At 40.8% G+C, this 9,939-nt stretch overlaps 1 long non-coding RNA gene across 1 annotated transcript; it reads right to left on the reverse strand.

Moving 5' to 3' along the window:
- Positions 1-11: 11 nt before the first annotated feature.
- LOC125572962 lies at positions 12-1,031 on the reverse strand. The gene is made up of 2 exons (XR_007313900.1): positions 507-1,031; positions 12-329 (listed from the first exon to the last, which is right to left on the reverse strand). It is a non-coding gene; the product is annotated as an uncharacterized LOC125572962 (long non-coding RNA).
- Between the last annotated feature and the right edge of the window lie 8,908 nt (positions 1,032-9,939).

Consider the following 9,939-nt stretch of genomic DNA (forward strand, 5'->3'; position numbering starts at 1 on the left):
AAACCTTTGTATCAAAGTGGACGTCTTTATTCAACGACATTAAACCTTTGCATCAAAGTGGACGTCTTTATTCAACGACATTAAACCTTTGCATCAAAGTGGACGTCTTCATTCAACGACATTTAACCTTTGCATCAAAGTGGACGTCTTTATTTAACGACATTAAACCTTTGCATCAAACCGTCGTTTAGAGACATCCAGGTTTTTCGCGATTTCCGGCTGACCGCGAACCTTAAGTGGTCACGTGACCAGGGCTTGCCGTCGCGCCGTTCGAAGTTCTCCTCTTTCTACGGCTGGGGCCAAAGGTAGACCAAGCTCTTTATTTCTCCCTATTGATATTTACGGTAAACATAGGGCGAAAAACAAAATTAGTGAAAATTACAAAAAAACAATGTTGAAAAAAACTAGTCTAGTGTCTAGGCCGTATTAAAGCGCCTTTTTCAAGATTCACGATTTGAAATTTTAAACGCAGGAAGTGAAAGGTAGGAAAGTAATTTTGGACATACCTCACGTTCCGTGCACAAAAATACACTTCCTCCAGCTAAATCGCGCTCAAATCACGACGACATCCTCACAGACAGTTGGAGTCCAACCAGACCAAACCTCAGCGTCACACGACTTTTCATTGCAGAGGAATCCGGCAGAATATTCGTCTTTTTTTTTTTTTGTCGTAATATGCTTTCCAACAATGAATTTGGCAACCGTCAAAATTGCCTCGTCCCCGCGAGCGCAAAAACATCCCGTGTACTTGTGGCTGCGTAGATTTAGAAAGGGTAAAAAAAGGTGCCTAACTAGTTTTTCTTGCTCGGATATTCTTGTGTACATTTTTTTCTGCTTTGATTTTGGTGTTAAGGGCATTGTTTGTGCCCTAGTCTACGTGTTCGACCACAGCAAAAACCTTTTCGATATTAGTACAGACTAATTTCGACGCTCCCTCCCACGGAAGGGACCTCTCTTTTGCTCTCGCGGGGACAGGCATTGTGCTGGGCCTGTACAGGACCCGAAATGATCCCAGGACCCGAAACGATCCCAGGACCCGAAACGATCCCCAAAAGTACCCCAACTGATCCCGGGACCCGAAACAATCCCCAAGAGTCCCCGAAATGAACCCATCCGCATGTAAGACAAATGCATTACTAATACACCACGGTATAGCTAGAGTGACAAATCGTGGCATCGATGCTATCCTGCACATACTTAGAAGATGGATCTCTCGTTCGGCGTCTAGAGATTTAAAAATACGTTTGTTTCGATTGGGTAGAGAATGAGTTACAATATAAAAAGAATTCTGATTGGTTCGCTTAACGTGTTAGTTATAGTGAAGCTCGATCCACAACAAAATCCCATTCATAGAGCATGCGCAAAGGGCTCGAATTAAAAGTCACAAAGTCTCCTGTAAAATTGCTTACCTCTGAGCCTCAGTCGGCTGGAATAAAACTATTTTTTCACAGGTAACAAGACAGTTGTGTTACGAGATTGATAAGTTAGTGATTTGCTGTCCACTCACGTTATCGGTGAAAAATTTGAATTTTGCGATGTTCATAATCTAACTAATACCCTAGAGACCAGGGGCTCCGAGAGTTTTTCGATCGAAGCGAGAATTACGACTTGAACCCCCGCCCCCTAGCATGTTGGGAAAAGCGGATATTCAGCCTCTGGAACCCAGGGTATAATCTAACGCATGTGCATAAACTATTATCGCGCTGTGATGAAAATGCTCGTATTTAAGAGCACACACAGCTTGGTATAGCATTATTTTACTATAAATAAAACCATTTTAGGAAGACAAGTTTATGAATGATATTTAATTGGGTTTAGAATATGAAATTTGAATTTAGTGCTCAGGGTAATTCCTGACATTTTGACTTATTGGGCTGCCTGTGTTGACGGCTGATTGATAACTGATTGTTCCCAGGGGGTGGAAGGAGCTTTCCCCTTTTATAGCGGAACCTCGTGTTTAAAAAACGAGCTCACCCACCCTCGATCTGAGATGATTTGAGATTGTTACAAACAGGGGATTCAAAGGGAGTAGGGTAATTTTCCTCGAAAATTTAGTCATTTTCCGAGCACCTACACACCTAGTTCAGACAATTTCTTTTTCATGCGCAGCTCGTTTTTATTTCATTACCGCCATTTTATATTTAATATTTTCAATCGAGAGGACCTTTTGTAAGAACTTTGTATTGCTCATTGTACATGGTGGGCAAGAACCTTGTATTGCTTATTGTACATGGTGGGCAAGAACCTGGTATTGCTCATTGTACATGGTGGGCAAGAACCTGGTATTACTTATTGTACATAGTACATGGTGGGCAAGAACCTGGTATTGCTCATTGTACATGGTGGGCAAGAACCTTGTATTGCTCATTGTACATGGTGGGCAAGAACCTGGTATTGCTTATTGTACATGGTGGGCAAGAACCTTGTATTGCTTATTGTACATGGTGGGCAAGAACCTGGTATTGCTCATTGTACATGGTGGGCAAGAACCTGGTATTGCTTATTGTACATGGTGGGCAAGAACCTGGTATTGCTCATTGTACATGGTGGGCAAGAACCTGGTATTACTTATTGTACATAGTACATGGTGGGCAAGAACCTGGTATTGCTCATTGTACATGGTGGGCAAGAACCTGGTATTGCTCATTGTACATGGTGGGCAAGAACCTGGTATTGCTTATTGTACATGGTGGGCAAGAACCTTGTATTGCTTATTGTACATGGTGGGCAAGAACCTTGTATTGCTCATTGTACATGGTGTGCAAGAACCTGGTATTGCTCATTGTACATGGTGGGCAAGAACCTTGTATTGCTTATTGTACATGGTGGGCAAGAACCTGGTATTGCTCATTGTACATGGTGTGCAAGAACCTTGTATTGCTCATTGTACATGGTGGGCAAGAACATGGTATTGCTCATTGTACATGGTGGGCAAGAACCTGGTATTGCTCATTGTACATGGTGGGCAAGAACATGGTATTGCTCATTGTACATGGTGGGCAAGAACCTTGTATTGCTTATTGTACATGGTGTGCAAGAACATGGTATTGCTCATTGTACATGGTGGGCAAGAACCTGGTATTGCTTATTGTACATGGTGTGCAAGAACCTTGTATTGCTTATTGTACATGGTGGGCAAGAACCTTGTATTGCTCATTGTACATGGTGGGCAAGAACCTGGTATTGCTTATTGCACATGGTGGGCAAGAACATGGTATTGCTCATTGTACACATTGTACATGGTGGGCAAGAACATGGTATTGCTCATTGTACATGGTGGGCAAGAACCTTGTATTGCTCATTGTACATGGTGGGCAAGAACCTGGTATTGCTCATTGTACATGGTGGGCAAGAACATGGTATTGCTTATTGTACATGGTGGGCAAGAACCTGGTATTGCTCATTGTACATGGTGGGCAAGAACCTTGTATTGCTTATTGTACATGGTGGGCAAGAACCTTGTATTGCTCATTGTACATGGTGGGCAAGAAACATGGTATTGCTTATTGTACATGGTGGGCAAGAACCTGGTATTGCTCATTGTGCACATTGTACATGGTGGGCAAGAACATGGTATTGCTTATTGTACATGGTGGGCAAGAATCTGGTATTGCTTATTGTACATGGTGGGCAAGAACCTGGTATTGCTTATTGTACATGGTGGGCAAGAACATGGTATTGCTTATTGTACATGGTGGGCAAGAACCTGGTATTGCTCATTGTACATGGTGGGCAAGAACCTGGTATTGCCCATTGTACATGGTGGGCAAGAACCTGGTATTGCTCATTGTACATGGTGGGCAAGAACCTGGTATTGCTTATTGTACATGGTGGGCAAGAACCTGGTATTGCTTATTGTACATGGTGGGCAAGAACCTGGTATTGCTCATTGTACATGGTGGGCAAGAACCTGGTATTGCTCATTGTACATGGTGGGCAAGAACCTGGTATTGCTCATTGTACATGGTGGGCAAGAACTTGGTATTGCTTATTGTACATGGTGGGCAAGAACCTGGTATTGCTTATTGTACATGGTGGGCAAGAACCTGGTATTGCTCATTGTACATGGTGGGCAAGAACCTGGTATTGCTTATTGTACATGGTGGGCAAGAACCTGGTATTGCTCATTGTACATGGTGGGCAAGAACCTGGTATTGCTCATTGTACATGGTGGGCAAGAACCTGGTATTGCTCATTGTACATGGTGGGCAAGAACCTTGTATTGCTCATTGTACATGGTGGGCAAGAACCTGGTATTGCTTATTGTACATGGTGGGCAAGAACCTGGTATTGCTTATTGTACATGGTGAGCAAGAACCTGGTATTGCTCATTGTACATGGTGGGCAAGAACCTGGTATTGCTCATTGTACATGGTGGGCAAGAACCTGGTATTGCTCATTGTACATGGTGGGCAAGAACTTGGTATTGCTCATTGTACATATTGTACATGGTGGGCAAGAACCTGGTATTGCTCATTGTACATGGTGGGCAAGAACTTGGTATTGCTCATTGTACACATTGTACATGGTGGGCAAGAACCTGGTATTGCTCATTGTACATGGTGGGCAAGAACTTTGTATTGCTCATAGTACATGGTGGGCTCTCAATTCTTGACCTTCATAGGGAATCCTGGAAACATTAATCTTATTTAAATATCTAAGAATATCTTATTTTATAAAACTAGTGTTTACCCATAAAATATTCACGAAAAGCAATTCTTTGGTATGTTTCAATCCTTCAAAGTAAAGAAATGCCTTCCTTTTGAGTCCCCAATATATTTATCTCATGTGTAGTTCCAGAAAATATCTATACCCCCCCCCCCCCCCCCCCCCCATGGAGGGGGTTGGAGATGGAAATTTGGAATTTTCAACCCCCGGAAAAATATGAATACAGTAAATGTTAAGGAAAAAAGGCATTTTACCCCCCCTCCCCCCCACACACACACACACCCCAAGGATTTTCCAATCCCCTAAATGGGGGGTATGGCTGTTCTCTGGAACTACACCATATATGATTAACCTTATAAAAATGTGAAAAGGCGCTTGCTATAAAGTACCGCCCGTATTTTAGTATTCCGCACTTTTTCCTATACGTGTTGGGCATACTGTGTATGATGTTTTTGGCAGAATCGGACAACCCATTGCTGACAACCAAATTCAAACCATGCCAGTACGCGCGTTTGTGAATAAGAGAGTGGAACGTGAATCCTCACTTCGTTGGCTTTCTTGTGTTATTTGGTGGTCGATTCCATACTTTTAAATGAAAATCGATGTGACATAAAAGGTATGTGGGTCTGAAAACACAAAATGACCGCCAACTAATTTGTTACGAACAAACCTTTCGCTTTTATAAAAAAAATCGAAGAGTACTTTCTACTTATATCGAAAGTCTTCAGTTGTAGATAAAAAACTCTATTCTTCCGTTTTCTTGTTTTGTAAATCGCTTTGTTTATGTACGATGGAGCTAAAGAATCTACTTTCTTTTTGAGGTAGGAATAATGCCTCTCTAAATAACAATAAAAAGACGGTTTGTGTTTTAAAACCTATTTAAATCTAACTACGGCAAGTATTCGAATTCTTTTTCAGATTTGATTTTCAGCGCGCTCGAAGGTTTGTTTACACATCTTCCGAAATTGTCTAGAATAAGATTTCTCCTCTACGATGATATTTTTAGAGATAGGCTTATTACTGTATACTTTTAGTGTGATTTTCTTGAGAGACACGGAGGTCTGAAGGTCGTTAGTCCTTTTTGCTCAGGGAAATAATTTATTTTTGTGCTTCTGTGGAATCTTGAAAATGGCGCCTTTGCGAGTGTGATCCTCTCGCTTACAAAGACGCGTGAATTAGAACTTTTCTATCCGGTATTATCTTGAAATAAAAACCATTTTGCACACCTCCTCTCCGGCAATGTGTGGAAATGGCGTGGTTTCGGAGTTTTCTAGCTCAGCCGTTTTTCCGTAAAAGGTGGACAACAGTCCATTCCTTAGCGTATTATATATAGTATAAATGTCAAATATTTACCATAAACAGTGCAAAACGTGTGCATATTTCAGAATGTTGATTACAAGGAATTATTTCTTTATAAACTCTTGACAGTTATATTTTTTATCCGCGTACATGCAACCATAATAAAGGGGATATCTAAGTAAGTCACGTGTCATAATAAAGGGGAGAGCTGCGCGAGTACGTCACGTGACATAATAAAGGGGAGTTCTGCTTAAGTACGTCACGTGTCATAATAAAGAGGAGATCTGCTTAACACATTGACCCCTCAACCGGCCTGTACCGGCTTTGGGAAGTACCCACAACCCAAAAAATTCATAAATTCAAAATAAACACAACAAGATGAAGATACTCAGGCATCAGTCTAAGGGATAAATGGTCTTGTAGATATGCATCCAACCAAGGTGTTGGCATCTACTCTTAAGCCAAATAATAGCACAGGTTCTTTGATAAATCTCAAATCGAACAAGGAGAGAAAAGCAGAATCACCCCTCTCAATAAAACGCTCAAAATACCACACAAGGGAGAGAGATCAGTAAACACAGCTCAAGACACAAATAGATACCTTTATTCTGATCCTCCAGGTACATTTCCTTGGCCTCAAAACACAATTTCCATTCCTTGAAGGATTGTACAGCCACGAAAATATCTTTACGTATTGCAAAGCATTCTGGGAGATCCAGGGGAAAATTCACGAGGGGAGGGCCAGTCAACACTCCTCTCCCCAAAGTCAGATGGTTTTTTATAAGTCTTTTCACCCCGTAGCCAAACAAATCAATTCCAGGTCATACAGGCCCAGAATAGCAGTGTAAACAATTTTGCAATTAATTTGGTTTCAGAAAAGACAGCATTTAGGAGAGCTGTGGTGATTCATTAGAAAATTATTTTCTCATCCAGGCAAAGCCAAACAAGAAAAAATCATCATGAATCCACCTTTGCTTGCAAATATCCATAAGCAAAGCACTCAATTATGCCCCAAAAGACTTCATGATGTCCTGAGACACTCTCCTAATATGCTCATAGCTGTATTTTTGATGAAAAATACAAGCAACCATCAACTTGTGCTGGCTTCAGCACAACGACGAGGGATTAAAAGTGGGGACCGCAAAGCACTGTTGGAAAGCTTGGATACCGCTGACTAGGTGCAGCTGTGTTTGACTTTGACGGGCTGTATAAAACTTAGAATAGAGGGGGAGGTATCTGCTTTCAGTCTGTTTTTTGTAAATTCAGCTCCAAAAAAGCCAGGAGTCAATGGGTTAAGTACGTCACGTGTCATAATAAAGGGGAGATCTGCTTAAGAGTACGTCACGTGTCATAATAAAGTGCAGCCTAGTCCCAGGCGTTCTTATCAGGTTTCCTGTGGATAGTAAGAGTTGTGACGTCACAGGAAACCATCTCCCCCAACGCCTAGTGAAATTCGCCAAATCCAAAATGGCGACCAGAGAATAGCGAATATGCTGCAGGAAAATCAACCTTATGCAAAAGTAGCAAACGGAGGAATACGTTCAAAGACGCTTGTATTTTATGGGTTGGCCTGGCTGTTTTACCTCGAAGATTCGATGAGATGTTTGGAGGAGTTTGTTCCACGCATAACCGCACACATTCTCATATTGGTCATCTTTGATAATTTCTCAGCGGTGTTCAGAACGAACTGACACTCTTGGTAATGACTTATTTTAGCTGTTTCAATGTCAACCTTAGTTCCAGATTTTATACTTAAACTTTTTGTTTGTTGGCGATGATAAAGAGAAACACTGCAGCTTTTGTTGTTTTGTTTTTAACTGTAATTGTTTTTCGGAATGTTCAGTTCCACCCTGTCCTCATGTTCTACCCTTGTCCTCATGTTCCACCTTTGTCCTCATGTTCCACCTTTGTCCTCAATAGCTAGTTGATAATCTTATCCGGGTGTTGTTTTAGCAATAAAGTGTTAGTATTCGAAGCCTTTTCAAATGGCAGTCCAGCTTCTTTCAAAGGGAACAACCTTTGGTCTCAAAAAAATAAAACTATTTGATATTTTTTTACTCAAAAAGTTTGAATAAGTCTTCTGAAGGGGAAACAAGAAGTCCAAGTTCTTTATCTTGAAATTTAAACCATTTTGATTTTGATATAAACCAATGTTTGAGCTTATAATTGTTCTCAAGTCTGGCACAAAGCTAGGGGTGAGGGTAGGGGGCGGATGCTTCCCACTCAACCAACACCTGGGTATGCAAGGGTGATCAATGCATGATGCACTACATGAGGCTAACATCAACTAATCACTGAATTTTTATTTTATTTTTATTGTTGCCACTAAATTTACCCTTAAAAATCACTCCAGTATATCCCAAGTTGCCCTTGTCTTTAACAGATCAGGTGATTGTATAAAGGCTTTTATCAGACCATTTTGTGTCATTCCTATAATCTCACAGAGAGCTGCATGTGCTGGTAGCAATAGAAAGAAATAGTTAATGGCCAAAATATTAGACTGTAGTTTCTGGTAGGAATAGATGGGACACGATGATGACATTTCAATTAGTTTATGTTATGCAAGAGTTGAAAGCTCTACTAAAAATAATGTCATCAAGCAAGTAAGCAGGCCTGTAGCTAGGTGAAAAAGGGGAATTTGGTCAAACTAACCCACTTTACTGGGAGTTGTGTTCAAATGAAAGATAAATTAGTATCACTGTAGGCTAAGGGGAACTGGGATACCTAGGTAGTACCACTGCAACAGAAGAAACCTGAGAGAAAAATGGTTTGCTGAAAAGCAAAACTAAACCCCTAAAAAAATCTTACTATAATGGCCCATGATTTTCAAAGTACACCCCACCAGGCTAATGTTTTTCAACAGCTACTCTTGTAAAATAATGAGCCCCCCCCCCAAAAAAAAAAAAAATATATATATATATAAATAAATAAATAAAAAACATCCATCATGCAAATGTAGTGAATAAAATACTGCTCAAGTGACTTCGGAGACCTAAAAAACTAATTAGACACATTCGTTTAGTATTCTACAGGACTGATCAAAGGATTCTATAACAAACAACCAAGATATTCAAAAGTATGAAAATGAAACTTTATTCAATAACACATACTGTATAGCACAGATAGCAGGGTTATTTAGATTTATAGCTAAGATAAAACTATTGCCATCAAGAATTTAATCACAAAATATTTTTTTGCTGGCTGCATAAAGTCAAAACACGATGGATTTCGATTCTTGACTTCTCCACATTTATTAAAATAACTTTAGTTATACATGGAAACATAACTCGCGAAAGAAATAAAAAAAAATACAAATGAGATCAACTTAGCTGTAACAAGAGGAAAGTGGCATGGGGAAGATTTTTACAAATGCGGAGTAGATTCCAGCGACGATCAAAACAAGTCTCGACTCAATTTTCTCCAAAATTCGGAGCTTCGTGCAAGCTTTTACGATGAAAATAGAAGCAAACAAACCCCAAAATGTGTAGAGGATGCTTTCCTTTCTCGGGAAACAAGCCCTAAGTCGTGAAATGACAAATATCTAAGCCGTGAGGTCTACGCGTAGGCAAGGTAAAATCAGGGACCGTTTTGAGAAATCAGGGACTTTTGGCGAATTTCACTAGGCGTTCTGTGGGTGAGCTCGTCCGAGCCCCCAGGCTACCTCACGGTTTATTCTGAGCACAGGAAACCCGGTAAGAGCGCCTGGGACTAGGCTGAATAAAGGGCAGATCTGCTTGAGTGCGTAAGCGGACGACGATTCCAGCGCCGAGCTTTTGTTTTGCCGAACAATATGACATATTTGTTTGTGCAACAGAAACTCCATTTGAAATAAACTGGTTGAAACCTATTGAACGGACTCATTTAGTCAACGTCGAATCTTCCCTGCTAGCAGAGGCCTCTTTTCTCTGTATTTCGCTGGGCTGGAGTTCGCGAGGAAAAGATACCTCTGCCATGGGTCGAACCTGTTTCTGT

This window comes from Nematostella vectensis, chromosome 10 (genome assembly GCF_932526225.1).
Source record: "Nematostella vectensis chromosome 10, jaNemVect1.1, whole genome shotgun sequence".
NCBI lineage: Eukaryota > Metazoa > Cnidaria > Anthozoa > Actiniaria > Edwardsiidae > Nematostella > Nematostella vectensis.